The sequence below is a fragment of the Hippoglossus stenolepis genome, chromosome 5, assembly GCF_022539355.2.
Source record: "Hippoglossus stenolepis isolate QCI-W04-F060 chromosome 5, HSTE1.2, whole genome shotgun sequence".
In the NCBI taxonomy this organism is placed as follows: Eukaryota; Metazoa; Chordata; class Actinopteri; order Pleuronectiformes; family Pleuronectidae; genus Hippoglossus; species Hippoglossus stenolepis.
In genome coordinates this window covers 20,083,539-20,105,235 of record NC_061487.1, presented here as the reverse complement: position 1 = coordinate 20,105,235, position 21,697 = coordinate 20,083,539, and the positions used below count along the sequence as shown (strand labels likewise).

At 44.0% G+C, this 21,697-nt stretch overlaps 1 protein-coding gene across 1 annotated transcript in view; it reads left to right on the top strand.

The window, feature by feature from the left end:
- Positions 1–11,375: 11,375 nt before the first annotated feature.
- The window catches only part of lrrc4ca (leucine rich repeat containing 4C, genome duplicate a), a 49,590-nt gene continuing 39,268 nt past the window's right edge, over positions 11,376–21,697 (top strand). The window contains exon 1 of the mRNA XM_035155801.2: positions 11,376–12,407. The gene's annotated coding sequence lies outside the window, so the exon portion shown is untranslated. The remainder of the gene's footprint in view (positions 12,408–21,697) is intronic.

Sequence of the window (21,697 nt, the reverse complement as noted above, 5' to 3'; positions counted from 1 at the left end):
TATGCATTCCACCTATAGAGATTTCTGAAATAAGTAGATAGATAGTAGTAAAGGTTTTGTACACAATACCAGATTTTTATTTTTCTCCTAGTTCTTAGTTCTCCTAGTACTTTACTATTTGTGAGCCGCCTGTGTATATTTAAAATATTTGACTTAAGGTTACATGACTTAACTACTCAAGCAAAGATTTTTCCCTCTTTTATTTACCTCCAGCCACCATTGTTCATGCACGTATATAACACCTTCATTTTTTTTATCTTGACAGCTGAAGATTTCTTTGTGTATGCGTGTTCTGTATCGAATGTGATCACATCTTCCATTTAAGGGAGAGTGTCACTGAACAACATGGATTCCTTAGTGGTACAGTGTATATTACTTACTGCAGAGGCAGCACGTACCTGCAGCTGTGAGTCTCTGATGTGTTCTCTGTCTCATGGGCCACAGAGCTCAGTTAACACTGGGCTACACATCTTGAGTCTACAAAGACATATGTGATGAATGCAAAATAGAAGTCTCTTTTTTTTCTTTCGGCGCTGTCTCCAAGTTAATTCAACGTATGAGCTGAAAAATATTACATTTGAATTTGGCCAAATTCTAATTTCTTATTGGCCGGAAATGGAGAGAGCAGCGAAATTGATTAGTGGAGTGAACAGAGGTGTTTAGAAGAGATGCTGTGATTAACAAGCTGAAGTAAATAGGATGCATGCTTGAATGGCACGTATGATGTTTATTGAGTTTTCTGCATGGCTCTAGACACAGTGGTGGCTCTTTCATGATTCATGTAACACTTCACCGGAAGCACCCTGCACATCAATCAGCTCAGGAAAAACACAGGGACAAGGAACCGAAGAAGATGTGTTGAGACACATTGTCCAAAGAGCTGTTTAAGAGGAACTTTGTGGATTGAGCCATATATTATCAGGACCTGTGCGTATGATGTTTTGCCGCTCTTGCACAAAATGTTCTTTACCGAGGGTTCGAGTTGTACGTTTGTTCCTCGGTTCGGAGCGTAGTTGACACGTCAGATATTTTACCGTGTCTAAGCTGCTTGCTCACCACTCGTTTGTGTATAAACTATGAGCTAAAGCTAATTCATGTTGAACTGTGACACAATTCACGAGCCCGCTCAACTACTCCGTCACTAACACCTCAGCGATGTCTGAGGCAAGAATTGTGTTGTTGCTGTTTTGCTGAAACTGATATTTAATGGCACAGGAGAAACCCGACCATTACTACGATGCACTCCCTGAGCGTAAAAACCCCACAGCACTTTACGTCAAAGTATCCAGGCTGTTACTCAATGATCCCGGTCAAAGTGCTGTAAGCTTGAAATTAGAAAAACAATAACCGCCGCAAGAACGGCGCTGAATTACTCATCAACCTGTCCAAGTATACTGTGGGACGTATAAACCTTGATCCGAAACATTGATTCTTCCTGCGTTTCTCAGTCTGTGCATGCACCAGCGCTGTGCCCCCACTTCACTCTGGGGATGAAGCTGTAGTAAATGGTAAAGAGGAGTTTCAAGGCACAACATGTCTGCTTGTCCTCACGGGGAGTGCAAGGAATACAAAGTCACTGATGTCAGGATCCGATGAAAACAAAACGTAAATCCTCTTAATTTTCTTTTGTTAGTGTTTGTCGTTTCAATACGGTGTTGTTTGTTGTGTTGTTATATTATTGTTACTTTAGTGGTAATCAAATTATAGAAGGAGCCATGCAAACTGGGATCATGTGGAAATTAGGTTAATGTAAACTATAACAAAAAAAAAAGGGCTGGGCAATAAAGCAATAACAATGATTATTACCATTACACGTTTTGCTATTTTGTCAAGTAGTTTTCAATCTCTCCCTAAAAAGAAGAGTTTAAAAACCACAGCCTTCACTAAGGAGCGAGAGTCGGTCTCTCAACCTAAAATAATTAACAACCTACATGCATGGTGATAATTATCCACATTTATTGATTTTATCTTGACATACTTTAAATCACCCATTATCTCCACCACTTATCCTGTGAGGGTGGCGGGGGAGCTGGAGCCGATCCCCCCCCTGATGGGAGACAGTCACCAGTTTATCTCATACATTTCTTTGGCCGGTGGGAGGAAGCCAGAGTATCCACGGGAAACTGAAGCGTACACGGGGGAAAACATTGCAAACTCCTGTCCAAACCAATGCCTCCAGAACTGTGGAAAAGATTAGATTAGAAAGATTAGAAAAATTAGGTATAAGAAATTATGGAAATAACAATAAATTGATTATGACTCTAATGGTTATAACAACAAAACAATATAATACAGCTCGGAAGCTTTGCATGTATTGTGTCTGACCTCATGTTGCAGAGGTCAAGTCCCACTCACTTGTACGTCACATCTTTCAGGAGCTCTGGTTTTGGACTTTGACAGCATTTTGTCAGTGTTCTGAAGTATTTCAACGAGGTAAATTAAGAGAATGTCAGAATTTCCAAGCGTCGAATCACAACCACATCAGGTGTGGACCAGCACTATCACAGGAGTTACGATATATACGCTCGTCCTGCAGAGCAGCGACCAGAAGATTATCAGCGGGCACAGTTTGGAAACTGTGTTCGAGCAGATACTCTTCTGCATGTCAGCCAATAGTGAGTCTGAGAGGGATTATGGCAAAGGGCAAGGCTTAAATTGCTGGCAGAGGGTTGGGAGAAATAGCTTATCACTGGTGTCTGTGGGCTTTGGCACAATGTTATCCACACAGGGTCAGTATGAACTCCTCCACTTAGATGACACACAGACCAGGAGCAGAAGCCCCCAGTGTGTGGTTTTCGTGTTTATTATAGTATCACGAGCTTTGTTAATGATGCAAGAAATCAAGCCACGGAGAATTACAATGTTTGTCTGTGTGTCTCTGTCTGATCCTTCCCTTTCTTCCTCTTCACTCTCTGTTCCCCTTTGAAACTGGCACAACCTCCACAAAATCTGCGCCTTGTAACCACATTCAACTGATTCTAATACACCAACCTGGTAATACATATCCTCTCATAATGAAACTTAATTACACTCAGTTATATTGTGTCTCTGTCAGAGAGGTATTAAGATGTCGTGGCACCGCTGGAGTGTTAAGTGTTAAGTGCTAAATGACAATGGGACCTTTTGTGTTTAAAGTGCATGTGGTATCTTTTTAAAATAGCTCTTCGAATCTGACTGACAGTTAACTTTGATGGAAAGACTGCAGAACAGTAGATTTGCAATCTATCCTGAGAGAGAAAGTTGCAGGTCACTCACGGGAGCTGAAAGTTTTCCTCTGCTCTCCTGACTCTGTGTGGTCTGTCCTCCCATTCCACTTGTGAATCACTGCTTCTTCTTCTCTTATTTGGCGCAGGGATCGGTTTACCCAGCCCACCTCCCTCCTCCTCCAAACAGAAATACAATACTTTAATAATGTCTTTTTTTTTTTATTCATACTGCAAGTGGCAGAGATCAACGTTTTTTTCTTTGTTGGTTTCTTTTTGTGCCAGGAGCTTTACTTGGTGCAGAGCAGCAGCTTGTGAACTGAAGCTAACAGAGAAATGCCTCAAAGCAACTTCTGCGTTTGACAGGGGACACCAGACAAAATACCCACCGGGGTTCTGGCCACGCCTGTTAAACTCCGGCTCCAGTTCATCATGTCGATCGTCCAACATGATGAAGTTACTCAGAAAGAAAGGCAGACTCTTGCATTGCAGGAGTATTTGAATGCATTCAAGTCGAGGAAGAACATCAACTAAAACCAATTTTAATTGTGCCTGTCTAACCTGAGATGAGAAATCACTTTGATGGCAGAGTAATAACGGATAAGTGCAATTTAATTTAATTTTAATGTGTGGAGAAGATTGATTGCACTGTGTGTGTGTGTTTGTGTTTGTGTGCGCGCATATTTTGTTACCTCTAGGACCATTCCAGCATAAACACTTTAGTTGTCAGGAGCAGTGAAACCTCATGGGGACCAAATCACCATCATTTGTGACGTCCTGGTTAAGTTTAGGGTTAAGATGTTAACTGTGGTTAGGTTGAGGTTTGAGTTCCCAATGGACTTTGATTTTGTGACAAGCACCAAATACTGTACATTGCTATATGTGTTGCTCCATTGCATTAAAAGGTCCAGTGTGTAAGATGTATGTGAAATTGATCTATTGGCAGAAATCGAGTATTAAATAATCCTAGTGATGTTTAAACGAGTGTGTTTTACCAAAATTGTATCAATTGTTTTCTTTATCCTAGAATGGGCCGTTTATAATTTAAAACTTTTTATTTACAACAGGAGCTGTTCCTTTCTACGGAGGCCGCCATGTTTTTTACAGTAGCCCAAACTAGGCAGTTTTTATGACAATTTAAGGCTACCACAGGGGGGGTGAGGTGAGGGGTATTCAGCTGCAACATTTAAAATGGTTATAACTTCTATCAGTATCATACAGGGATCAATATACTGTATAAAAACAGATTTTGTTTTAGAAAAATCTAGGTATCGTGTGCAATGACCATCAGAAGGTCACAGTCCATCCACCATGTGCCACAAGCTGTGCCATGGCAACAAAACACCTAAACCCAAGTTACAAGGTTTTTCATATGACAACAGCCATCTGTTGTGCAAATTCCAAACCAGATCACATGTGGACTGACTGGAATCACTGAGCAGGTAACGGACGATTTGGCAGATTAATTAGAACGGTTAAAAAGGTTAAAAAGTAATCATGAAGTGACCATTTAGTAACTAGGGCGATGGGAGAGGTGGTGAATCACTTCCCAGTTATCCACTGTGTTTAATGGTCACAGTTTTTCATGCAGTGTCACATCTGGCTCCATATTCTATTCCTCATCTTGCTAATCTCTTTAAAATAGTGTTAGCTTGCCCATTAGACATTACCACAAGCAGCTCAAGCAGAATGTCATCATTTACCAGTCATTGATTCTTATTGTCCGTAGTTAACCAGACTGTAAAGTGACCTTTCTCGGAGAAAGATGATTAAGGTAATCAGGAGTGAACTTCATGGTGTTCAATTATTCCCAACCTTTCAAGGTGATACCTCGGAGTGGCCAAATAAAGCTCTGGCTGGACTCTTTATCCCCCTTAATGTTGCATTTCCTTCTCCAAGAAGATTAGGAAGTGTGACATTTATGATTTCAGCTGTTCTTCCTGATAACCGTTGACAGCCAAATCTTTCGGGCCCGATGCCATTTAAGGACATGCGGCACAATCAGTGGTGTGCACGTGCTGCATGTTGAGCACCACACAAAGTCAAACCACTGTAAAAAATCACATGCTCTCACTCATCTTTGCCATTTTTGCGACACCAGCCCGAACAGACATTAAATTTAAGGGCTCATCAACCTTCGTCCCTCTTAATGCGAAGATAGCCAGCTAACAAACTGCAAACAGAACCCGTAAAAGGTTCAGTTCCTTGTAATGTTTCTTATTGATTATGTGGCCATGTTATGTTTTCCTGTTTATCTGCCCTATGGCAGGCAGGATGTGAATGGATGGCCCACTCAATCCCCCATGTGTCTGAGCAGAAAGACAACCACACGGAGGATTAGAGAGAGAGAGAGAGAGAGAGAGAGAGAGAGGATCAGCAGTCACATCCAGATGCTGCAAATCTGCTCTCTGCCTCACATGTGAATAGGTACGCCATTGTCTGGAGCACCGCTTGTTGTGCGTGTACAGGGAAACAGCCGAAGAAATGAAAAGTGAGGTTACACCGAGTCTAAATCTGCTGTGATACTGGATTACAAGGTTTATGTCACGATTATAGCTTTATCCTCCGATTGTCACTCAGGACTTTCTCAGTGGCAAACTTACCGAGCCTATAATGGCTGCGCATTATTAGACAATTCTAGCTGTAAATGTGGGAGTTGTTCGAAAAATGTAAAGCGAACTGACGCTGGGCGATAAGTGGGAAGAGACACACTGAACCACTGTGCAGCTGGTTGAACTTCATGACAGCTCCGGGTGGAAAACACAACCCAAGTTGTGCCAGTCAATAGACGGCTTGCTTATTATATTCTATCAAATTTAACAATGCGTGCTCGACACGGATAACAGTTACTCACCCATTACGAAGCCCTCGCGTCAAAATCTGTAGCTCCCGCGGTGGTTTGTTATGCATGGCGGAACTCTGAGGGCTCCTGTTCACCTGCAGAGAAAACAGCCAGTCATGCTTGACTTGAAACATCTGACTCTGTTGTGGCAAAACCATTTTTCTGCAGAGAATGCACGATTGAGGTCGGAGCTTTTCTCTCTCTCTCTCTCTAAAAATGTGTCTGTCACCGTGAAGAAAGAGAGAGAGAGATCGCCATTAGTAAACCCGGCGTGTTTAAGGCATCAACCTTCTCGTCAGTTATTCATTCCTACAGCTGTCTAGAGGGGATATTTTACGCTGTTATAGATGTATGATCAGCAGATTTATATACCAAAACGTATATGAATATGCGGGGAGCTCACATAAAAGTTATTCATTGGAGATGTATAAAAAAGTTTAATGAGTGATTGAGGAAACTTCTAATGACTAATAAATTCCAGCTTGATTCCTGAAATAAAAGAGTTGGGGATTGCTTGTGGCTTCAGCCTGATAATCTCTCAGTTGCTCAATACTTTCTTCATTCACTCCCTATTTATTTTTGTAAATAGCATAGTGGCATGGGGGGGGGTGTGTTACTAATCAGTATTCATTTCAAAGGGGTAAGGGATGTGGAGCTGCTGCCACATGTTGACGTCTTTCATCTTCGGCTTTGTGGCCAAAGGATGGATCATCTGTTTTTTTTTTGTGTGGTTTGATCTCAGTCTTCTTTAAAGTTATCTGCACCTCAGAAACTTTATGGCCTAAAACTGCTACAGTTGGTGGTTCATGTCTCTCAGAGGCCAACAATCTATTCATCAAAATCTGTGGCAACTGATTCAATTGTGGCATTTAGAATAAGAACGGCAGTAAATTCTGAACTGTAACCTACACTGTACGTTATTTCATGGCAGCTGTGGGACCCAAGGACGCACTGTGTTGGCCCCCTACCGATAAATCCACAAATGTCTGTCCGGCTGTCCATATTTTTATTGTCTTGACGATCGCTCATGTGAGATTTTATTCGTACAAAACAGTCAACACTGCACTTCCCAGGGTTCCCAGAAACATGTTTTAAGTCTATTGGAAGAGTGATTATCGAGAACAAAGGAACACTTCAAAAGAAATAAAGACATCTCTGTTTTTTTTAGCATAAACCAAGCAGCACAGCTCCTGCAGTGTGGAGAGAGACCAAGCTTAACAAAGGCCCGGCCTCTATGGGCCTGGCCCTCAAACCAGCCGGCACTTGTCAATCAGCTGATGAAGACAGGATGTCACATTTTAAAATGGGAGAAAATAGCATCAGGCTGGAAGTTATTCAATTTGTGCTCGGATGAAGTGTTCACGTGTTGCTAATGCTAGTGTGAGTTTACATGTTGAAGGGCACCAATGGAAGATGATGATGCTCCTAGTAGGATAAGCAATATGCTGATTGTATCGTGCTCATCAACTGATACGTCCCACATCCTTCATTGGGTGTGGGCCTTCTCATGATACAGCTTTGAGCTGCAGCCAATATCCACCGTTTCTGTGTATTATGCAGTTGAAGTGGCATAGAGAGTTATTAGGCTGAAGCATGCTTTGAATTATTTTAATTTAGCCCAGATTCAGGGGCAAACTGAGGCCCAGAGCCAAAATGGCCTAGAATGGAAACTACAAGCTCACTCTTCAGTCAGGAGCCCTATGGGCCAAAGGAAGCGCTGGATAAGAAGTACAGTTAGAGATTAGTGTGGATCAAAGTGGAGATTAAATAGGATGGCAAACATTTTGATGCACCTAATTATCGAGCCCGGGAAATTTGATGAATTGCCTTGAATCTCGGAGACATCGTGGCTGAGGTGTTTGTGGAATTCGTCCCATGGAGTCGGCGTGCCGAACTAATTCTGCGGTCGAAATGTGCGCTTGTGGAGAGAACAGTGGAAACGGGGCAAGGCTAAATAAAAAAAAGGGATAGCAAATATTAGACAGAGAAAGACAAGCTTCCTACGCCTCACATCCTGAGGAGGCCCTAAGACTGATGAGCAGAATGGAAACGGGTGACACACTCGCAGGCCCACGGATTCGCTCCTCCGTCTTCCCTCTCCAACGCCTTAACTACATTATTTCATTGTCTCCGAGCCCTGCAGGATATCGGTAGTGATGTCTCATACCCTCCGAAACAACATCATGAATAATGAATGCCAGATCTCAAAATAAATAACACACATTATTAATGTATTCCAGGCCTCCTTTAAAAGAGGCTGCTGTAGATGCCACACGACCCCCTTTTCACTCAACCGACTCTGAACAGGTACCTTTGTGAAGAACGTCAGAGTTTTACAACGTCTTGTTTTCTCAATCAAAAATAACTAAATTCTAAAAATATCAAACCCAACAGATGACACACAGATTTTAAAGTAAGTAGATAAACCTTGTGACATCAGATCAGTCTCATCATTTAAAGGAAATGTTAATTACATGGTGCATACGTTCCAAACTGCTCATATTTAGGGTAAAGCCGAGCTACAGGTAAATATCAACTATAATAACAGTCGTAACAGCTTTGAGTCTGAATCGGACATGAGAAAGACCATGGCTTTTATCGTGGTACTTAATTTGTGCAGTAACTAGATACTTCATTACATTTGGTTTTTACATTGAAATTGAAAGAAACAATGTTTTGATTCAATAATGATACATAAATATAACCAAGGTCCCATATTGCTGTGAAACCTGTAAAAAAAAAAGGGCCAATTTTAACTTTGGAGCTAAATGTGGTAAAATGCTGTTGTTAATTTCAGCTTGTGCCAGAGCACAAATGGCGCCCGACATCATGGCGTACCCAACATGATTATTACATTATCTTATTGTATCCCAACACATGTTTTATTCAAGCTCTGACAACATAATATTCTCAGAGAAAGGAAGAGATCTCTGTGCCTTGAGCCATCACTGCTTTTTCTCCTCTCCTCTGTCAAAGTATCAGCTTTTTCGGGGAAGTCTCCATAAAGTGATTATAGTGATTAAAAGCTTAGTGTAATAAAAGGTGTATATACATCATGTTAGAGCCTATATCACCGCGTCTGTAATTCACTTTGTTAATGTCAAGCAACCTTTACTTTTATGAGGATGCTGAAAGCATAACCAATAATCTATACTGGAGCATTCCCACAAGGTTTTTTTCACTTGTCCTCTCCAATCCAGGAATTACTGGCCCCTTGAGTCGTGTTTGTATCTTGCCCTTTCAGGGAACAAGGTCGCGTTGTTTACAAGGGCAGCACAAAACCTCTTGAACATTCTCCAAGGGCAGAATGATCTATACTATGATACGTCCAGATGTGAGGTCACATCAGTAAGACATAATGTCATGCCTCAAGTTTCCTGAAAAGATGTCGAGTATTATGTAGCCATGCAGTGCTGAGTGTAATGGATTCCAGCAGCAATATCTCACCGTGTTTCAACCAGCCGAGAGTCTGTGGTCTCAGAAGCTACATAAATCTAGATAAAGGGCTCAAGCGATGGTTCCAACGCGGCAAATAAGACCTTAAGTAGTAAGTTGTGGTCACCACAGAGCCACACACTCCCAGGTGATCGAGGTGTAGACGCAAGAAATCAATACCCTTAGACGAGGTTTTCATACAGTGGATTGAGGGGGATTATGGATGACAGCACTCGCAAAAAGACCTCAGCGATTACATGTGAATGACATGGATGCACTGTAGATTTGAAAGGTTTAACACAAACACTACCACACCATCAAGAGAAGTTAATAGATTCAATCCACTCGCTTGGCCGGTTTCAAGAAGACTGTGAGGTGAGAAGAATGCAGTGAAAAAAAGGGAGGGGGGGGGATGCTATTTCATGATAACGTCCGTGGACTGGAAAGCAAGAGGGCGGTGCTCTTTACTACCGTATGCCAGACGCACAGACAGGCAGGTCGACAGTTATGAAGACAGATGAATGATGCACTGAGGGGAAATGAGATCAGGTGTTGACAGCTCGACGGACAGATCTCTGGTCTGGCATTCAAATGTTTTCTCACATCTACTATCACATGGACTGTGAATGCATACTACCCCCACACACACACACACACACAGATGAGACATGCTCTCATCTGCAAATTCGTCTCTTTTTTTTAACATTATACGTGTTGCATAATTAGAGTTTTGCATAAAATGTGCAGGTTACCTAAGATAACTGCTTAACAGGCGGTTGTCTTTCTGAAGACATGTCAGCTGCCATGCTTCAAGTCTGTGTGTTTCATATTTCATAACACAGAGCCAGTGGTTATAAAGAGATAAACCGTGATAGAGACTGTTTCTGCAATGTCAAGCTCCTCATATTGCACTTCGTATTCACTCCACTCACAATTGTGAACTGTTCATGGACTGTCTCTGTAGGCTGGTGTCTCTGTATTGTACATGCACACACACACACACACACACACACACACACACACACACACACACTCACACACTCACCCACACACAAACACACATATGTATATAAGCAATGCGACAATCGGCCTGAGGCCACTCTATCACACCACCATAGAGGAAACGGAGGTGGGGAGTCGGTAGGTGGCAGTGGTGTCCCGTTTGCAGGAGACACATGGGAAGACGCTCCCTCACTGTCTCCCCTGTCCATGTGCACCTCTCTCTCTCTCTATACCTCTCACGCACACGCGCACACACACACTCAAGCGAAAGACTGCGCGCCCAATTTGCATTTGCTTCCCCTTTGTAAAACCTGACCAATGGATTAGAAGGATGGAGGCAAAAGAATCAATTAATTAATGCCCCTCTTCAGGGTGGGCTCCCTGCAGCGGAGGTGAAGACATTTTAGGAGCCCCAGAAGAGTTCAAACAGAAAAACACAAGGAGGCTTCTGAGAGGAGGAAGGGAAACAATCCTTCCTGCTCTCGCTGCTCCAGTCCTGCGGCTGACGACAGCGCCAATCCACCAGCAGAGAGTGGCGGAGCAGTCTCACTTGGAGAGCACAGCTTGTCAGTGGGAGGGGACCTACACGATGCCCCACTCGCGCACTTATCAATCCAGTGTCCGTCCCTGCTGCGCCGTGCGTTTTATTTGGGTACGTAAACGCTGAGCGCACCGAGGCACTGTAAAGCGCGCCGATGGATGCAGCCTGCCTGCGTGCGCACGTTGGAACGGAGTGATTTGTGATCACATTTGAAGCAGCTTTACGCACAGGGAGGAGAAGGAGATCGGGCTCTGACGATTTGTGGATAATAAGCCCTTAAGCAGTTTCTCCCCCCCCCCCCGTGTCACACCGGTGGACAGGCGAGGTGCGTGAATAGAAGGAGCGAGGGCGCACAAGTGATGACTGCCTTGGGTGAAGTGTAGCACCCGTCCAGACAGGGTTACATCAAGGCTCGGCGTGGAAACCATGCAAGAACTGAGCGTTTGCTGAAGACTCATCGCGATTGAAGCCGCTGCCTGATTAAACGACGGTGGTTTCAAGGCTTCTTGAGGATACCTGCTGGATTTTTGTCCCCCCACCCTCTTTCCACGGTCAATCCCAGATGGACGCATTCTCCCACTCGACAATTGAGAGTGGAGCAGCCTGAAGAGAGAGAGATCATCTTTAATTCCCGGCAACTTTACCAATTCTCCGACGTACAGGATACACACTCAGTCACCAAGCTTGCGGGACTGTTGTCGAGGTAACCAGGAGGGAAAAGAGACACAAGCGTCTTGAATTGCGCACTGGGTTGTGAGGTGAAATCTAATCAGATCCAGCAGGGTCGATGACTAAGAAGTAACGGGGACTTTCAAGAAGAAAAAAAAGTTGGCATTGGAAACATTTGAATAACCTCACCTCTGCTGTATACAGTCCAACGAAGGTGCTTTTCAAGATCTGTGCGCCTGGAAATTGACCGCATGACGCTCTCCTTGCACGTTGTGGAGAGACTACTTTTTTTAAAACATTAGATTTTGACCGGAGAGAAAAAGAAAACGCGTGTTACTTCGCAGTGATCCGGCTCATCATTTGGAGAAAACCCGGAACCACAGTTGTGTATCCAGACCTTTCGCATCGGGAGAGTTTCAACACTGGCACTTGTGGGTGCCTGCGCGTTCTGTGCGTCCTGAGGGGGGTGAAAGGGAAGGAGATATCGGATGCTTATTATCACCACTGTGAGAGTTAATCGCAAGGCATCCGGACTGATGTGTGGATTACATACAACGTCGCTTTGAGAGAGGGGGACGCGATGTGTCTGACAAGAAAGTGTCACCGCGGATTCTGCACAATCGCCTGAGAATTGCGGATGTTTTGTCGATGCAGTTTTTTGGGGAGGGAGCAGAAGAGGGACCACTCCTGCAGACCTCGGCGTCTCCGTGAACAAGTAAGTTAGTGTTTGTGGCTTAAAAAAAAACCTGTGATGGTCTCACTAGTACCAATAGCATAACCCAAACTACCCCTTTCCAGCCCCTGCTCCTTCCTGTTGAATCCCCAAATTTGGCAGTTGTCTCTTTTGACGGCTGCAGCGGACAGAAGCAGAATCAGAGCACTGTATTCCCGGTGCTGTATCCTCACTGATGCTGCGCCCTCTAACTAAAAGATCTCTAATCATGCGCCGATTTGGAAGATAAGGGCACAGGGATGCGCGCTCGCGTGGGTCTGCCTGCGTTTCCCCTGCGCGCCCTTGACTTGAGTGCGCGCGAGCATCACGCTAAAAATGTCATGGCAAACAATGGAGTTTAGATCTCCAACAAAATCCTCCACTAAAAGCAACTGGTTCGCTGCAAATCCAACGCACCTGCAGCTCACCCATCTGCATGCGCTCAACCATTACGCATCTGAAAATCTGCCATATTTAGCACGTGTGTCTGTCTGCTATAGTAACCTTTGAGAGATGTTTTATGGGACATGTGGAATATATATTTTAGGAATTAGAAAAGGATCTTATCTGTGGTATGTCTGACAGTTGCCTGAGTCTCAGACATTGGTCACTTTGCTTTTTTCTCCCCTTTCTTCTCCATCATGGTTTTACACAGCACTGAGAGGGAGCTGTCCCTCTTACGTGGTGCTGAAATAAAAAATTCGCCGTCTTCCATCTGCCTCTGCTCAGCTGCAGAAGCCATGGGTGTTGTGGGTAATGGCTCAAGAATCTGAGCTACTAAACTGCTGAATGTAATCCTCTCCCAGTGTAAGCAACAGATAATTCATTAAAATATGCATATGTGTCATACAGAAGAAGTTCAGAGGCGGAATGCAGCATTTGTAGTTCAATTTAATATGGACCTTCTATCAATCAATCAATCAATCAATCAATCAGTTTATCCATCCATCTATCTATCTATCTATCTATCTATCTATCTACCTAAATTAAGGTGCATGAATATTCTGGGATGAGTGCTCCTCTGAACAGAGGCTACTACAGACATATTAAATATTTCATATCAGTGCCTTTGAACCTGACAGTGGACGAGCTTAAAAATAGATGTCTGTCATGTTGGTGATAAACCAGTGTTGGTTGTAAAAGCATAAATAGAGGTTGGCTGTCACTCTTTAGAAGAAGAAGAAAAAAAGATATCGCATCTCTCACCTGTGAAAGTGAGAAACGCCACCAACATTATTCACCCAATGAAAGAGAAGCTCTCCATGTGATGGAGTGACATCACCTCGGGGAGACAAATTAGACTGCTGATTTGATGTTTTGGCCCTGTCAGAGGCCTCTGACATGATGAATCCTCCCCGTGTGTTTCCAAGATTGCAGTTGTTTTGTTGGCAACATACGCAGAGTGATTCAGTAAACTCCAGAGACGTATTCCTCTTAGTCAACGCTTCTTGGGCCCTCTGTAGGTTTGAGGTGTCATCGGTTATGAAGTTCCAGCCAAAAAAAAGGCGCAGATGACGTCAAAACAGACTGAATCAGTGGGAAACTCTGGCCCAGTGTTTGTTTATTTATCTGTGCTGGAGTGACAACAGCTGCATCCCCAGTGTCTCCCCATTAGTCCTTCTGAGCAGTGGGAGTTAGCCTTGGAGCAGGTGCAGCGCAGGGACTGAAGAGGGACTTCCCGCTGCTCACACAACGCCAGTCCTCAGCTCATAATCTTGCTGCTATAGACATCTGTTTTATGTCCAATGTCTCCAACCATTGTTGTCTGACTTATCTTTTGAAAATCATTCTGAGCAGCCGTGTCAGAAAATTAATGAACTTGTCAGCTGGAAAAGGGCACTACTGCAATGAGGTGCCAGGGTCTTGCAAAGCGACAGGCTGTAAACCCATGTTCGCTTCACACACTCCCTTTGTCATTTCTTCCCTCCTCAGCCTGTGACTCAGTTCAGATCGGGGCCAACACTTTGTGCCATATAATAAAATGTTCATTTCTAAAATCGGATTAATCTCTGTAAAGCCCAGCTTAGGACACCATTAGCATTCATTTCTTTCACTGCCGGGGACTTGTATCAATAATGGAGCTACCCCTACATTTTTCATCTTCTCTGGGTATAAAATCTCTGAGGAGGTTTCATTCAATGAGAAAGGGAATGGCGACAGTGATCTGTTATCTACTCCCTCGCCTTTTGTATTGGAGACCAGCTGTGCGACGCGAGGAGTCTGAAGGAGCTGGAGGCCGTAACGCTGGAGGTGAAAGAAACCTTTATATGGAGATGAGGTTGTCTACGTCCACATAATGGATCACACATGAAGAATTCAATTTACAATATGTGGACATTAATTATGATAAGTATAATAAATTTGCTCATAAGGAGACGTTTAAATATTGAGTGTGTTGCATCTAACTGCCAGCAGTAGCCTGCGGAACATATGTCCTACTGTAATTAGCAAAGGTTAATGCACACATTAATGTGTCCTTATTACTCAGACATTTCTTCCCCATGTATGAATATCTGCTGGTCGGAGAAGGTTTTAGCACCCTGGAGAATGTGTCACATCCACTTAAATGGGGCGGTACGGTGGTACTGTTGGTTTACAGCAAGAAAGTTCTTGGTTTGAGGAAAGGTTTGAGCCACAGAGCTGGTTTAATCCCACAGTCCAAAGACATGCAGATGTGCAGATTGTAAGTAAGACAGAGTGTGAGTGTGAATGTTTTTCTTATCTCTGTATGTTGCCCCTGCAATACGCTGGTGACCTGTAGGATGTAGGATCAGGTTCAGCTGCCCCACGACCCTCACAGGACAAACCGGTACAGATAATGAATGGATGGATCCACTAAACTGGCAAAGTTCATGGAGGTTTTTCGCAAAAACTTTATCTATATTTCACCCGTTGGATGAAAACCCACGAAGATAATCTCAATGATGTTGAGTTTCAAAGTGTTTGGACGATGAGGTCAGGGAGGAAGCAGCAGCGAGGCAAGTCGAAGCTCCTCCAAAGTGCATCCCGGCTGATGAGTGCTACTTTTATCCACGAGGCGAGTCACGTGGCGATTAATCATGCATAGAGGTAGCCAGCAGGAGATTCACCTTAAATGAGTTGATGCTTGGATGATGCTTTCATGAGCCAACAGTGAGCTCTACTATAAAGGCCCATGACAAACTGTAGCAATATGCATCACAAGGCAGCCAATGTGAATGTGATAAAGAACCCACCTCACCTTCTTTTGTTTAAATTGACCGGCAGCGTTGCCTGATTGGTTGGCTGTCAAAAAAGATGCAGCAATTTGTCACTGCAAGCTCACTGTCACAATAACATCCCCATATAGTCTTTATTGAGAAAAAACGGGAGCTGGTTCCAACTCCACCACTGTGCATCATCATCATCTGAACCTGAGACTGCATGCTGCTGCATGCTTGTATAATGTATAATCTACTCTATCAACCAGACTGGAGCGAGCGTTTTGGGCACGGCGCACACACGCAGACAGACATGAGTGGTATCTGCAGTAGATCCACTCATTAGTCATCCTCTCCAACGTGTCCGTCTGAATGCTCTGTCCGGGGGAAAGAACAGCTGAGCAGGGGGACGGCTGCAGCACATTCCGCCAGTCGATGGTTTAATCAATCGGTATTACGGCTCGGCCCATCCATCTCGGGGAATAATCTGGGAGACATCATAAACGTGCCATTCTGTCATTCTACAGGCCAGGGAGCATTGCTTCTTTCCCCCTGTCTCACACTCTCTCTCCATTGCCACCCTTATCATGGGAACAGGAGGGGATTAAATAGAATATAGATGAGTGTGCAGGAACATCGCGAGGTGTTTGCTTGTGTTTTTTATATTTTTTCGCATTTTGAAACAGCCCAGCTTTGAATATTTTTGTGTGTGTTTTTTTTTCCTGCTGCTGTGACTCAGGGCTAAAAAGGAATTCTTCCAATGCCGCCACTATCTCCCCGTTTCCTCGCTTCCCTCGTAAATTTCAGCGAGGAGCACTGACCTGAATTCGGAATGCATCATTACTCACCACTTGCTTTACATCACCCACCTTGCCAGTCGTGATGATGGTGTCTATTTTGATGTGGTAACCCCCTCCTCCCTCTCCGCTGCCACTCTCTCCCTTCTTGACCTCACTGCGATGTCACATAGCACTAAAATGACTGTGACAGCACCTGAGGTAGGGCCGATGTGACGGTTCCATTAATAACAGTTTGCACGAGTACAGTGCAAAGACTCACACACACACACACGGTCAGAAATTATACATATGCACTACAGAGGAGTCATTCTTCCTGCCTTCAGGGCCCCTGGGTAACGTCTGTCTCAAGCGATACTGGCCCTGGCCACCACATTATTCCTGCTGCTATATTAAAAGTTGAAATGGGCCTGGAAAGGGTAGTGGGCTATCTCTTACTGCCCCTCTTTATTTCCTCCACACTGAGCATTATGGACGTAAGATATTTAAGTCCGCCTCAGAGAAAAGTAAGCAAAGCGAAGAAAACCCGAGGCAGGGATGGAAAGGAAGCCTCTCTCTCAAGTGCTGTCTTCTCAATCATCTCTTGTTGACAGTGGGATTTAGAGTGAGCTCGGCGTGCTCGTGCTCTCGAAGTTAAAAACATATGAACTGGAAAAATGCCCTTCAAACTGGTTTTTAGTGGTCGCATAGCAACAGAGCCATGACTAGCACATTCCTTGGCAGCTTATGAGCTGCTACCCAAAATATAGGTTGTCAATGGACATCAGCCTTCAGCGACAAAACCAGTAAGAATCTGATGGTAGTGCTCCCGGCTATTTAAAGCAGTGTTCACTGATATGTGGATCTTACCTACATTTGTTAAAGTGAATTAGTATCTATCTCTGTCTGAGGTAGTGAAGATAAACTAAATCTGTGTCATAGAAGACTCCAGCAAGTGGATGTGCCTGCAAGAGGAGGCGCTGCTTACATGTTTACTTGTTGTTTTGGGAATGAAAAGAAAATGCCCTGTAGCTGTAATGAATATTTGACCTGTTGAGGGGCTTCTCCCTTTGGAGAAGATTTTGTACATCGCTCTCCAACAAAACATTTCACCCTGATCCACTTAATTTTCTGTACAGTTTCCTCGGGTGAAAATCATCAAAATGCGGGAAACGTGGAAGTAGGTTGGACTGAAGGGCAAAAAAAAAACTGTGGCAACCTTGCTGCCGTTGCAAAGTGCTTGAATCCAAATTGGGCAAAAAAAAAAAAATGAAATGAAAAACTGTCTCTTGGAGAATACATCACAAAGCTCTTGTATTAAAGAGCAATGCATTCAGTCGACATCATCAGGGTTTGACCCTGAGCTACGCTGCACTAACACCAGCTAACACAGACTAGACTCATTATGCTCTGTCTATAGAACACGCAGCTGCTCACTCAGTGGTCAAGACCTGTGTACTTACATATATGCTGTGCACATACAATGAACATATAAATGACAGGTTGATTCTATCAGCCTGCATGTTGCATGTGCTCCGCAGACCAGTGTAGTGAATGAACCAATATCAAAATGAATGCAGTGTGTTTGACTCTGGAGAGACAACACAAGACCACAATTGTCAAAAGGTGAGTTTACAATGGAGCTTAGTTGTTTTGTAAATTTTTGCTTTGTGTGTGTGTTTGTGGTCCAGGTGTTACACCTGTTGTGGGGACTTAAATCTGTTAACCGACGCACATTATTGGGACTTGCCTTCCTTATAGGGACAAAATGCAAATCACATGCTGTAAATCGATACATTTTAAGGTGCAGACATGTTTTTAGGTTAGTTTAAGTTCAGGTTTAAGTTAAGATTAGGGTTAGGCAAGTAGTTACTATGGTTAAGTTTATAGTAAATCTCCTCCAGGAAATCAATGTAATGTCCTCTAAAGTTATGGAGACACGACTGCGTGTGTTTATATGTGTGTGTGTGTGTGTGTGTGTGTGTGTGTGTGTGTTTGAAGCCGCATGTGTGTGCCCTCCTTAATTCCTGTGCCTTCTGCAGAGCCAGGGGTGCAGGATGAGTGTCTGGGATGTGGGCATCTTGGTCGAGCGTTGCCGTATGTCTCCCATATCTCCTTTTTAACTCATGAACCCGATCAGGCAGGCAATCAGATGGCAGCTCAGCTCGGGTTCGCAGCAGGAGTCTGGTCATAAGTCAAAGCTCCACAATACAACACAGCGTGGTCACAGCCCAGCTAGCAGCCACACACTCTCTGTGTGTTGAGCCCTGCGCATGCTACATCTTTGATCATTCCGAGGGAAGAAAAAGCCCCCAGTGTGCACACCCCCAGATTCTCACACCTATAAAGACACACCGGTGTGCGTAATCACAAAGCAACACACCTACTGTTAAATATGTTTCCCTCACAAAAACCTGAGATAAAATCCAACAGACTACACTCAGCCCAGTGCAGATTTCTGTGCTTACGTGTATTTATCTGTTTTCACTGAGCATGCATGTGTGTGTCTGTGATGTGTGTTTTTACATGAGCGCGTATTTGAGTGAGTTTCGGTATCTCCGTGTATTTCTCCCGATATCTACCCGCTCACTCGCCCTGTTCGTCTCTGACCTTAATGTGTCACTCAACCTGGCACCTGCATGTAGGCAAGGCTGCCCTGCTATGATAGTTCTGATCTGACAAGGATAGACTTACACTTGATTTAATCTAAATTGTCTCAATGGAGTCTGCTGAGGTACTAGTCTGTTTCACTGCTCAGGTCAAGGCCTTGTGACAGCGGCTGTCAGTCCCTCCTCCGGTGCACGCATGAGCGAGAAAAGAAAAATGCTTTGAGCTCCGAAAACGAGCCGACTCCGGAAAAAAAAAGGAAATTGGGAGAGCTCGCCGATGCATGCCTGGTTAATGGGTAATCTCCCTCATACACAACGAGAATTAATCCTGAACAGATGCCACCTCGTGTAATGAAACCCCTACTTGTTTCCAAACACACAGCTTGTCAAGGGGAGATGAAGAAAGAGCTTTATTTGTCTGTTTGTTCTGTTTTAAAGTTTTAAGGGCTTACGTTAAAACAGCCTCGGCTCTTAATGAGGCAGCCTTGATAAAGGCCAAAGTGAATGAAAGACAAATACGAGAATAGATAAATGAAAATTCACAACAGCTTCTGGAAGTCCTCATTTACTGATATGTTAATCTAAGTCAGCAGGTAATATTTCTCATGAATGAAAAGCCAAACTGAAATTGATGAATAGAAGTAGTCAAGAGAGGCAGAAGAAGGACGTAGCCAGTCATGCTTGATGGGAAGAGGGAAATGTGTGTGCGCGTGTGTGTGTGCGTGTGTGTGTGCGTGTGAGCGTGCACATTCAGCCCAGTGGCTAGTCTCCTGCAGCCTGTGCCAGACTCCTCAGCGTTTGGCTGCAGCCCGTCTGTCACCGAGTAGAGAGAATAGTCACACAACATTCCAGGCCTTGTCATATTTAATTTCCTTTTAGTGAATACATTAACATAATTTAACCAGAGACAGATACAGTATGTTCTAATGGGAAAGTGTATTGTGTTCAAATCAAATGTATGTAAGTAGGACAGTGTTATAATATATTAGGATGGAAAATCAAGTCGTGCTTGTTTTTTGAGCAAAGAAGAAACAACCTGAGCAGGAATATCTGAGCTCAGATACATTTAGATTGGAATCTTTCGTTGGGTTACATGTTTGATAAAGACCTATTGATGCAAATATTTAATATAAAAATCTGTCTTAACCTTGTCCATGTCGATCTGTTAGTGAGGTAAGATTGTTTGAATAGTTTCCAAAATAACAATAAACATTGTTCAAGAATTTTCTAGACGCAGGTTTCTACACTCGCCTCGATGGGCGAAAATCTTGAAATAATCGGGCTGAAGTGCTTTGTATATCTGGGAATGTTTTCAGAATCCATGTTGGACGCACAGGTGGAACAAGGCTGGTGCTCATGACGTAGAAAGGGCCTCACGTGGCCAAACCCAGCAGTGACTGGGTCGTGTGTTGGGGGTGTGGAGGATCGTGTTTTCTGCTAAAATATTGACTCCTTGATTTTGTGACTGTGCAGCGGAGAGCAGGAACCTTTGTGAAAAAGGTGGAGGAATCTCTCAAGTCAAAAATTCAGATTTTTTAACCTTTATCCTTCTGATACCTGAAACTTCCTGCTAGCCTCTTGGATGAAACACAAGAAAGACCAGTTTCTTACATACGCTTGTTCAAATTCCTGGTAGATTTTCATTTCAGTGTACCAGATGAAGAGATTTGTTCACTAACGTCACATAATACTGGATCAGATGATTTTCAGTCAGCTGCTCAGGTGCACGAGTTCTACATGGTGCAGAGTGATTATTCTCAAGCAGCCGTGACCTCCTCATCCGTGGAAGAGTCCTTGATATTCCTTGTTTGTGATCGTGCGGTTTGATCCTTCCCCGCGCTCCAGTCGGTTGCAGTGATATAGTGATTATGTATAGTAACGGAGGAACATTCCGGGCTCTATGTTGACTGCTAATTGGGCTCCAGTGTAATGACTGTGTCATATTAATGACCCAGATCTAGCTCATTGTAATATTCATGAGGTGTGAGGATTGCCTTTTCTCTCTGGGACGCTGCGCGGAGCAGAGGTTTATGAGTGTGTGTGCGAGACCGATAGAGTCTGTGTGTTGATGCGGATGCGTGCGTGGGTGCAGCGAACAAAGGTTGATCACTGTGTACGGCTCCTCTTCAATTTATTCCTTTATGTTCCTGAAAAGCGGTTGCAACGCTCGGAACCTTGTTTCTATAATTTGGTTTCCCCCCCCCCCGATGTCATTGATATGAAAAGGTGTGTGATGATTCAATTCTGCATCTAATCTGCAGGCGAGAGTTGTGGGGTAACCGGCTCTCTTTGTGTCACAATTTGCAGAAAAAGAGACGGGGAGAAACAGACTTGAAACCAGGTGGTCTGTGTTCAATCGTCCGTTTCAAAAGCAAATCCACAAAGAGCAGTCTTTTTTAAATTTTTGTTGCAGAGAGCCCTCTGGGAGACGTGAGCGCGTGTGTGTGTGTGTGTGTGTGTTTAGGGAGGTATGGGCAGGTGAAAAGGTTCCTCTGTGCCTGATGAAACAGGTGGGACCCCTACAGTCACTGGCACGACATCCTTCCTCTTCCCCCGCCCCACCGGTGCGCTCTGCATTTACATAACACTAATCGGAGCATAAAAGTGAGTCCAATTCTTTCTGTATTCATTAGCTTAATCTCTGGGTGTTTCTCTGTTCGGCGAAGGCCCCACCATGTCCCTGGCCGACACGATCGCACATTTCTCTGCTCCGAGGCACAATTCTGCTG